Consider the following 11,976-nt stretch of genomic DNA (forward strand, 5'->3'; position numbering starts at 1 on the left):
GGTGCCAAGTGTCCGAATTTTGATCGTGTGAGGATTCTGCAACAGTCACAGGTGTGAAAAATGGTCATAACTCAACTTTTTTCAGTGTAACTTTGTAACTTTGAATGGTCACTAAAGAAAGGGTTGTAAATTGAGAACTACCTGTGTGCATACTTAAGGTATTTTGAATGTGTAGTTATATATACAGGTAATCCTCAACTTACAACCACAATTCAGCCCAAAATTTATGTTGCTAAATGAGACAATTGTTAGGTGAATTTGCCCCATTTAACGACTTACTTGCTACAGTTGTTCAGTAAATCATTGCAGTTTTGGGTTAGCACCATAATTGTTATAGGAATCTGGCTTCCCCATTGATTCTGCTTGCCAGAAGATCACAAAAGGTGATCACATGACCCTAGAACACTGCAACTGTCATAAATATGAGCCAATTGCCAAGCGCCCAAATTCTGATCACATGACCATGGGGATGCTGCCAACAGTCATGTGAAAAACAGTCATAAGTCACTTTTTTCAATGCTGTTGTAACTTTGAATGGTAACTAAACAAATGGTTGTTAAGTCCAGGACTACCTGTATATGTGTATGTACGTCTTAGCTTCAATTGCTCCATGAGCTGCTGTATATAAGGGAACCATTCTTGTTTGAATTTCATTAGATTTCTGATGCATAAATGTACTTTTAATGGCTGCATATTCTTCAATTTTAGATTTCCAATCTTGTACTGACAGCCAGATTCCCCCCCCCCCAATATTGTGTCAGATTGATTTGTTGACTGATTGACTGTTGAGCTATATGTTAATAAATTATGATACCTTTCACTTATGTTCTCTGGAATCATAAGTGAAAATATTTGTTGTTTTAATTCAAATTTTATTAAGAATTTTCTGAATGTTTTGGTGTATTTCTTTTTAGTACTTCAGTGAGTTTTTTAGCGTAACTACCATATATAATAAAACATTCTATCTTGTTGAAACTTTTCCAACAATTCATTTAGCACTACAAAGATTGAAAAATCCCTCCTCTATGGTTTGATTATTTCTTAACTACAGTAAAATATCTTCATGAAAAAGGTAGCATCTGTATTTCTATAATTAACAAGGCTTTTATAAGTGCATGTCTTTGATAGATGATGAAATTATTGTATAGTATAGTTGTGGTTTTTCTGATACAGACTGGTTATTCCTAAATGTAGCCTAATTTTAGCTGTTATTATATACAAAATATAATGTAACTTATTCACTTTCCCAGTTTACCTTGTTGGGGAATGGACCTATTTTCCATTATTACTGTTTTTATATTATTCAGCGAATATATCCCATTAGCATAACACACTTATAGTACCATATTGCAGTAAATTAACAAAACCCATCTTCCATGTTTCCTTAAAATTGCAAAGCTAAATAGGTCATGACTAATCCTTGCACAGGTAGTCCTTGACTTAAAACAGTTCATTTAGTGACCGAAGTTATGCCACCACTGAAAAAGTGATTTATGACCATTGCAGCATCCCCATGGTCATGTCATTTACATTTGGATGCTTGGCAACTGGTTCATATTTATGACGGCTGCAGTGTCCTGGAGTCATGTGATCATCTTTCGTGACCACCTGACGAGCAAAGTCAATGGGGAAGCCAGATTCACTTAACGAATGTGTCAAGTGGTAAAATGAGACAAAACTCATTTAACACATTTCTCACTTAGCAACGTAAATTCTGGCCTTAATTGTGGTTGTAAGTCGAGGACTACCTGTATACTAGCAGATAAAACATGGCAAAACCACAAAAGTAGGAAGCCAGGAGGATCTGCAGGAAGTCAGTCATGAAGGACTCCTTGGGAGGACTGGATATAACTGTGGTTAATGAGGTTAATTTGCTGATGTCATTTGCACGATGTGGCTGCAGTATGCAAAACATATTCCAATGGATCCAGAGTTGAGGCTGCACATTAGGCATACAAATTTGAGATGCTAGAAGGCCAAAATGGGCAAATTAATGATCAAAAAGAGTGATCAATAAGAGTGAAATGAATGTTGGCTTACCTGAACGTCCCTTTTCAGCTCGCTGCAACGACAATCCACACATGGGTAATCACTTCATGCTTAGTTCGAGACTGAGTGTTTAAACTTTTTCCGTTGGTCTGGCCATGCCCTCTTCAGTCTTTTTCACGAAGGCGTGTGCAATAGAGCGCGTAGAATCACCATCCAAAGGAACATACAACCGGCCGTACAATCCAAGGAGGAACCATCACCCACAACCTGTAGAAGAAGCACAAAGAACCACCCCGGCCCCGGAGCAGACAGGCCATAGGGAGGGTTGGATTGTCATCGTAGCAAGCTGAAAAGGGACGTTCAGGTAAGCCAACGTCCATTTTCCAGCTTCCCTGCTCTGACAATCCACACATGGGTTATACCCAAGCTTATACACACTGGGCGGGGGCCTGACTGCTCCCCTGGTCCTGGGCAGAAATTACACGTTGTAAAACACGTCTCCCAAATGATGCCTTGGCTGAGGCATAAATATCTAATTTGTAATGCCTTACAAAAGAAGATAAAGATGACCAGGAAGCCACCCTGCAGATGTCCTCTACTGATGCTTGGGTAGCCCAAGCGGCCAAAGTGGCTGCACTTCGAGTAGAATGCGGCAAAATCTTCCCTGGCAAGGGCTTGGCTGCCAATTCATAAACTTTAGAAATACATGCCCTCAGCCACCTGCCAACTATAGTGGGCGAGACTTTTTTGTCCCATAGATGATGGGTTAAATGAAACTAACAACGCCTCCGTTCTTCGGAAGGAAGCCGTCCGTGCAATATAGCCCCGGAGCGCTCTGCGTACATCCAGCGTGTGCCACCTTGCTTCAGTTGGATTGTGAGGATCAGGGCAAAAATCTGGTAAGATGAGCTCTTGAGCTCGGTGAAAGTAGGAATTGATTTTAGGCAAAAATGCTGGATCCAAACAAAGTACTACATGATTGGTATGAAAGATGCAAAGGTCACTTTGAATGGAGAGTGTTAACAGCTCAGAAACCCGGCGTGCAGATGTCACCGCCAATAGAAATACAAGCTTTAACGACAAGAATTTAAGACTGACGGATCCCATGGGTTTGAAAGGTGCATCAGTTAACGCTTGTAGTACCAACGTGAGATCCCATGTTGGATATCGATGAACTATGGGCGGAAGAAGATTATTAGCACCCCTGAGGAAGGAACCAATCCATGGGTGATGTGACAAAGTCCCGTAAGTATCACAGGTAAGTACCGTAGATAGTGCTGCCACTTGGCGACGGAGGGTTGAGGGTGCTAATCTCTTGTCCAGTCCAGATTGTAAGAAGTTGAGCATGTCGGACACGGATGCTGATGTTGGCTCAACATAAGCCCTGGAACACCACTGGCAGAAAATATGCCACGAAGCATTGTAAATTCGAGTTGTTGAAGGTCTCCTGGAAGCCTGCATGGTATCTATAACTTTCCCTGAAAGATTGTCCCTCTGCAAAAGGACCCTCTCAAATGCCAGACAGTCAACCTGAGCCACTCAGGCTCCGGATGACAGACGACCCCGCTGGCTGAGAGACACCTTCTCCGGAGGAATCTTCCAGGGACGAGACACTGACAAATTTATGAGATCGGCGAACCATGCCTGAAGCGGCCAGTGAGGCGCGACTAGAAGGATTTCTGCATTCTCGGTGCAGTTTCCAAAGAACTTGTGGTATGAGAGGAATAGGTGGATACGCATATAGAAGGCCTCGAGGCCATGTGCAACGAAGGACATTGCATCCTTCCGCCCCCGGAGATGGGAATCTTGAAAAGAATCTTGGTAGTTGCGCATTTTCTGGTTGAGCGAACAGGTCGAGAATTGGGTTCCCGAATATCAGAGACAATTCTAGAAACATCTGAGGATGAAGCCTCCACTCGGATGAGTCGAGATGGCTCCTGCTCAGCCAGTCTGCTTGAAGATTCAATGACCCCAAAATGTGTTGCGCTGTCACGGAAAGAGTGTGCCTCTCTGCCCAGTTCAGTAAACATTCCGCTTCCTCCATAAGTTGTTTGGACCGGGTGACCCCTGTCAGTTTATATGGGCCTTTGTAACTATATTGTCTGTTAGTATCAAGACATGGCGACCGGAAATCTGGGCCTGGAAATGACGAAGTGCAAGTCTCACTGCCCATAGTTCCAACCAATTCATGCTTTGTCGATGTTCCGCCAGAGACCACAGACCTTGTGACACCTGCAATAGGAGATGTGTGCCCCATCTGTGAAGACTCGCATTAGTCATTAGCGTGATGCGGCCGGATTCCTGAAAGAAACACCTCTTCAGTAAGGCCGATGATGTCCACCATCGGAGAGACAGACAGACTTGAGATGGTATCTGCACTTTGGACAGGGAAGTGCTGCGTCCCCGTCTCTGGAATGGTAACAGGAACCACTGTAATAGGCAAGAATGGTAACAAGCCCATGGACAATCGATAGAACGGAGACCATCTTCCCCAACAATTGGGAAAGGAGAAGCAGCGGAACTAATCTTTGTGATAAGATCGATGACACAATCTCCTGTATACTGTGTTGACGCTCTGGCGAAAGAAACACTTGGCCCTTGAGTGAATCTATCACCACTCCTAGGTGGATAATTTGCGTGGTGGGATGCAGGTGGCTCTTTTGTAGATTGATCGTGAACCCATAGTGTTGAAAGGTACAAATCACCGTGTCGGCGTCGGTCAGTGCCTGCTGCAGTGCCCATGGACTGGACAACAGAATTAAGATGTCATCCAGATAGCAAAGTAATCGACTTGGTACAAGGTGGACGGATGCTGCTACTGCTGCAATCAATTTCGTGAACGTCCTCGGTGCCGATGAAAGTCCGAACGGCATGGCCCGGTATTGGTAATGATGATTTGCATACACAAATCTTAGAAACTTCCAATGTCTTGGATGAATTGGCACATGCAAATACGCCTCCTTCAGGTCCACTGACTGTAGCAGGTCCCCCTGTCTTACTGATGCCAGAATTGATCTGAGCGATTGCATCCTGAATCGCCTGTACAATATAAATTGATTTAATTGTTTGAGATTTAATATCCCTCTCCAACCCCCTGAACTAGAAAGAGGATGGAGTAAAACCCCATCCCTTCCTCGTTCTGTGGCACCGGTTCGATAGCTCTGATATGTAAAAGATGTCGAATCTCGTCCTCCATAAGTTTCTTTACGTGGAGACGAGGAACCGGGCACGGAATATATCTGTTTGGTGGTTTGGAGAGGAATTCCAAAGTCAGACCAAATTCTACAGTTCGTCGAATCCAAGCATCCACTGATCCGGAGTCCCATTGGCGGTAAAATTGTTGAAGACAGCCGCCAATTGGGGATTGTGTCTGGGAGTCACTTGCCATGGCGGAAGGACCGGTTACCAGTATCCCTGAAGTATCTTTTGGACTGGGCCTGGCATCTGCCATGGTCCCGGAACATTGCAGGGTCAGATTGTTGGTTAAATCCCCGTGGGTAAGATCGTTGATAATAGGACCCTCCGGGTCCGGAATCATAACAAAAGGGCTGACGGTATGAATAAGGTGCGAATCTGCGGTCCGGTCTCCTTTGGGAGGAAAAAAGGACCTTCCGTTTGTCACATCCTTCTACTAAAGCTGGATCTAAAGCCTCCCTGAAGAGCTGTGACCCTTTGTATGGGGCAGACACAAGTTTCCATTTAGATTTGTTATCTGCTTTCCAGTGGCGAAGCCACAAAAGTCGGCGCGATGTTACAGCTGACGCTAAAGCCCTGGAAGCAAATTTCACCGCATTTAATGATGCATCTGCCGAATATTCAGTGGCGGTGACCACCTTATTAATATCCTGGTGTAAGTGTGCTGCCTCAGGAGGCAAGCGGCTTTGCAATTGTCTGAGCCAAATGAGAGATGCTCTATTGAAGAAAAAAGCAGAAGAAGCCGCCCGGATAGCCCAAGTGGCCGCTTGATGAACCTTTCTGAGAGACAACTCTGACTTCCGATCTTCCATCCTAAGGCCCTCCATGATGTCATTAGACAAGATAGCCGAAGAGGTCAGACTAACGACTGGAGCATCTACTGCCAGCAATTTTAACAGATTGTCCAGATCAGGAGCGGCACAATACATCTTTCTATCATGGGCATTAGTTCCCACAAGAGAACCAGGTTGGGTCCACAGTTTCTGAATTACGTCAGAAAACAAAGGTGGACATGGTATAAAGTCTTGTGCAGCTTTGGGTAATCTAAAGAGACCACCATAGAGATTAGAAGGGTTTGGATCTCGGGAAGAAGAACTGTCTTCCACGCCCATATTAGTAGCTAACTTAGCTTTATGTAGAAGCGATCTAATTACAGAAGGACGAAATAAACCAACAAAAGCTGGTACGTCAGGATCCATCCCTTCATCCTCAGACTGCTCAAGCTGGCCATAATCATCATCATTTAAAATAGAACCCTCCGCATGAGAAGGATCATGTTCAGAAGGATATGCTGTAGTATTATAATCCTGTATTGGCCCTCTGAAATTACAGATTGAACATCTAAATTTGGCGTAGACTGCTGACCATCGTCTGCTCGAAGACCTGCAGAGGTAGGTGTGAAGGTGGCTTCAGGCAACTGGTGAACTATCCCAGAATGACTTGGACCACCCGTACATTGTCCCATTGAAGATGTAGAGGGAGCGTCATTGGGTAAACCCCCAAACAGTGGCTGATCCGAGATCACCTGTCCAGGTGTCAAATTGGTCACTTCAGGTTGAGCAGAAAACACATCAGGCTGTCTCCTGACTTCATCAAATTGGCGTTCCAACGCCTTGTGATGCCTTTCTGCATCTTTATCACCCCTGGTGGCCTTACTGGAAGATTTGACCTTATCCTTGGCCACTTTACTTTTGGCCGGTGTTTTAGCACTTTGAGAAGCTGAGTGCTTCGTGTTATGCATTGTGGGGGGTGCAGGCTCACATTCAATATCGGATGATAGTGCAGAATCTGCCATAACCTCAGGTCCCCAGCAATAGTACAAGTTTAAGTATTTTAAGAATTTTAAGAAAGATCAAGTCACTAGTCCTGATCAAGAAAATAATTTTTTTCTTTTTTGAAGGGAACCTAATAAGGTCCAACCGCTTGAAAAATCGCAAAGGAAGTCAACAGTCAAATGAACTTTAACAAAGGCAAACCTGTCCTCACGATATGCAAAATGGCGGTGTCTGCAAGTGATGTCACCGAAGAACCAACAATGTCAAGCAATAGCAGGAACCAGGCGGTGGAAAGGCAGAGCCCCTCAAAACCTGCTGCTTCACTAGGCTCAGCTTCAAATTAAGTCCATGAGCCTCAGGCAGTTCAAACAGGCTGGAAAGTCTGAAGCTTTCAAATTCGCTGCTGTGGCTTGACAGGGAAACAAAATGGGGGGTGCGAGCAGGAAAACAGCTCCTCAGCGCTGCCGCGGTCTGCCAATGATAGTAAAAAATGGCACAAAGGCTTAATTCGCCTTCCACAGCGCCGTGAAGCTGGTTCCTGTTAATGGAGTGTGACCCGATTCCTCAGGCAGGGACTCTGACGCCGCTTGTTAAGATAGGGCTGTGAGATAGTGGCGGTTGAGCCGACAAGCCGGAAACCGGCACACCACCAGCAGCAAGTAAATCGCACGAAGGTGCCTCAAGAAGCAGCCTCCAGCAAGCTGCTTTCCTTAAATTATCGGCTAGTGTAAGTGAGCTGGAGGCCAGACATGTTAAACACACCGCCAACAGCCGAGGGAACAGCGCTCCAATCCCCCACACCTTCACGTTGCGCAGCCTACCTGAAATTCGCTAAAACAGAGCTCAAACAGCAAGATTCAATTAAGTACAGTCCAAAAATAAAAACAAAACTACAGACCAACAGAAATAATTCAAATTAATTCTCTGAAATTGACAGAGAAATCCAACACCAGTCTCTTCAGCAGACTGAGTGAAAAAAGACTGAAGAGGGTGTGGCCAGACCAACGGAAAAAGTTTAAACACTCAGTCTCGAGCTAAGCATGAAGTGATTACCCATGTGTGGATTGTCGGAGCAACGAAGCTGGAAAATTGGGAGTCTGGATGCTGGTAAGATCAGCTGTTTTTGGACAAGGAGATGGTTACCATAGCAATTTTAAGATGTGTTCATCCTTTCCCTAAATGTTGTTTCCTGAATCTACAGTTCACTTTGCTGGGATTCTAGTTCAGTTTATCTCCTAGCTTCATCCTGCATTTTTGTAATCCTGCTCCAAGTTTGCATACAATGCTATAAGAGGGTTCTGCAAGAGATTCTTTGCCTTAAGTTGTGCGTTTCTGGAACGGTTGCATAAATTAATATGGAACATCTGTCTAATAATATGTTATACTGTAAGAATGCAACTCTAGATCATGTAGTAAATAAGACTGGAGAATGGAGGAGAGATGGACACAGAAGATAAAATTGGTGGCTTCATTTTTTTAGTGAAGCCATAGAAAAGCTTTTTTACAGTTTTATATTTTACAGTTTGAAAAGCCTTCTCAAACATTTGGCAATCCTTAGTGATGATGATCTGGATTTGTGAAAATAAAATAAAAATGATGGTAATAAAGGTTTTGGTGTCTTGTGTTGTTGTGTTAAAAGTCTTAATAATGCTTAAGACTTCAGTGGAACAAACTATAATCAAACAAACTTTCTTTTCATAAACGTTCAGGAATTCCTTAAACAAATGGCAAAAAATACATCTCTGTAAAAGGAGAAAACAAAGGGTTGGTTTTTTTTTTGCTTCAAGTAGTAACCAGAATCTAGTACAATCTCTGGTCAATATAGAAACCCGAGAACAAGATAAAAATTCCATTCCACTTCTACATCTTAGTTGGCTTCTTTCTTTAAGCTTTTAAAAATATTCTTCTAGCTACTGTATACACTCTGTAAAATAGCGGTTCCCAACCTTTTTGGGTCCATGGACTGGCAGCAGCAGCAGGAGGAGAGGGGATAGTTGTGCATGTGCAACCTAATCCTGCAGACGTGCAAATAAAGCTTTGTGCACTTGCCCGCCGATTGCATGGCTCTAGTTCCCAAAAAGCCACGGACCGGAACTGGTTCACGGCCCGGGGGTTCATGACCTCTACTGCAAAAGAACCGAACCTGTGGCATTTAGAGTAGGTCAAATTAATTCATTAAATGTGCTATACAGAATTAAAGAATATGTTGTTGTTGTTGTTGTTGTTGTTGTTGTTGTTATTATTATTATTATTATTATTATTATTATTATTTCAATTTATATGCCGCCTTTCTCCGAAGACTCAGGGCGGCTTACAATTTATTCATTTATTTATTTAAATTTTTATACCGCCCTTCTCCCGCGGGACTCAGGGCGGTGCACAGCCAACACTAAAACACATATATGCAAAAAATTTAAAAGCAATTTAAAAATACATTAAATAATTTGGCCCCAGTCTTATTAAAAACTAAAACAACCATTAAAATTCAAGTTTAGGCCAGCCCAGCTTGTTGAAACAATAAGGTCTTGAGGGCACAGCAAAAGGCGCACAGGTCAGGGATCATCCGTATCTCCGGGGGCAATTCATTCCAGAGGGCAGGTGCCCCCACAGAGAAGGCTCTCCCCCTGGGGGTCGCCAGTCGGCATTGTTTGACCGACGCACTCTGAGGAGTCCCTCTCTGTGGGAACGTATTGGCCGGTGGGAGGCTATCGGTAGCAGAAGGCGATCTCTTTTAAATGCATTTAAAAAAACCATTATAAAAACATTTAAAAATTAAAACATTAAATATTAAATATGTTTATTATTTTTTTTATTTTATTTATTGAATTTGTATACCGCCCTACTCCCGAAGGACTCAGGGCGGTGAACAGCCATAAAAATAAAACATATAAATACAAAATTTAAAATAGAGATAAAACAAATTAAATAAATTTGGCTGAACCAAATTTAAAACCCCAATAATTTAAAACCGAATTTAAAATTCCCATTTAAAAACGGAGAAGTTTAAGTCAGGCCGGCTTGCTGGAATAGAAACGTCTTAAGCGTGCGACGGAAGGTGCGCAGATCCGGAATCCTCCGTATCTCGGGGGGGAGCTCGTTCCAGATAGTAGGTGCCCCCACAGAGAAGGCTCTCCCCCTGGGGGCCGCCAGTCGACATTGTTTGGCCGACGGCACCCGGAGGAGCCCCTCTCTATGGGAGCGTACTGGTCGGTGGGAGGCTATTGGTGGTAGCAGGCGGTCCCGTAGATAACCAGGTCCTAGGCCATGGAGCGCTCTAAAGGTGATAACCAAAACCTTGAAGCGCACTCGGAAGACCACCGGGAGCCAGTGCAGCTCGCGCAGGAGGGGCGTTACATGGGAGCGCCACGTCGCTCCCATCACCACCCGCGCGGCCGCACTCTGCGCCAGTTGGAGCCTCCGAGTGCTCCTCAAGGGGAGCCCCATGTAGAGAGCATTACAATAGTCCAGACGGGAGGTGACGAGGGCATGAGTGACCGTGCGTAACGAGTCCCGATCCAGAAAGGGGCGCAACTGGCGAATCAGGCGAACCTGATGAAAAATCCTCCCGGTCACGGCCGTCAAGTGCTCTTCTAAAGACAGCCGTGAATCCAGGAGGACACCCAAGTTGCGAGCCCTCTCCGTGGGGGCCAATGCTTCGCCCCCAATAGTCAGCGATGGCACCAGCTGACTATATCGGGACGTCGGAAACCACAGCCACTCGGTCTTGGATGGGTTGAGTCTGAGCCGGTTTCTCCCCATCCAGATCCGTACGGCCGCATATAGTGGCCAGGCCTGACCTTCCCCTTGGTGGGTTATCCCCCAAACCCACTACCCTAGTTCCAATTTTGCCTCCCCCCCCCCTGGGACCCCTTAAGATTTTTTCCAAAAATTTACATAAAAAACCCCTCAACCCCCTCTTCGCCGCATGCCACCTCTCTGGGTTCCAAGACCCGTCATTGAGGTAGGCCCTCGATAACGTGGAGGGCCAGGCTTGCGAGAGGGGGGAGTCTCGCAATGCAAGAAGCTGTGCCCTTAGGTACATCTAAGCTCTGAGGTAGTGATAAGGTATGGCCCAGGGCTCCATGATAGTCCAAATTGTCCTGAAAAAGGCAGGTTGACCATAAACGGAAGAGTCTCCACTGTCCTCTCACGGCAGTGGGGGAGTCCAATGTTCCAACCAATTCGAGGGTAATCGTCCAACCAGCCTCTCACGATGGTTGGCCGATTCGCCATGGGGAAGATGGTACATCCCATCGGTAGTGAAACAATGATAGAAACCGGCTCCGTTCGTCCTCCTGTAAACTGCCATTTTTCATACAGCCAGCGTGCTAGATAACAAACAGAGCCAGGTCCAAGGTCTCTAGAAGAAAATAAGCTGTCCACAATATTCATGCAGGTAGCGTATAGATGGATAATACAGGCAAGCAAATAGAGGAAAATAAGTGGGAGCCACCTCCATCGAGCAGGAACTGGCAGGGCAAGCATGTTAATCTTAGGGCCTGATAATGGCCCAACTAGGACGGGAGGGGAGGGGAGGGGGGAGAGGGTTAACCAGGGCTGCGCAGTAACTCCAACAGCCCCTCCACCCTCATTGACCCCCCCCCCTCGAGTCTTCCAGGTCTTCCGACCATCCTATATGCCCAGTCCTAGCCCCCCGAGATGGTTATAAAGGAGGCCTCGCCATGGGGCTAAAGTTTGGGAATTACCCCAGAGCCCCCTGGCGGCCCAAAGTTGCCAAAGTTTAAAATTCAGAAATGGAGGCTCCCCCCTCGCATTCTTCTTCGGCTACACGACTCCAGCTGTCCCAATGGCTGCTACAACGGCGTCGGCGGAGGCGCTGGCATCATCACAGGCACCAACATCTTCCATTCGCCCTCACCTCCTTCGACGTCCGCTTCCTTCCCCCCGGCATCTGCCTCCACTATTCTGACGCGGGGGGGGTGCAGTCCGCGACGCCAGCGCCCCCACCGCAGCCGTCGCACCAACCATCCAAACATAGCCGAAGGCTGGCCGTTTC

Source organism: Pituophis catenifer, unplaced genomic scaffold, assembly GCF_029215685.1.
Source record: "Pituophis catenifer annectens isolate HBS135680 unplaced genomic scaffold, rPitCat1.0.hap2 SCAF_1, whole genome shotgun sequence".
NCBI classification, from domain to species: Eukaryota; Metazoa; Chordata; class Lepidosauria; order Squamata; family Colubridae; genus Pituophis; species Pituophis catenifer.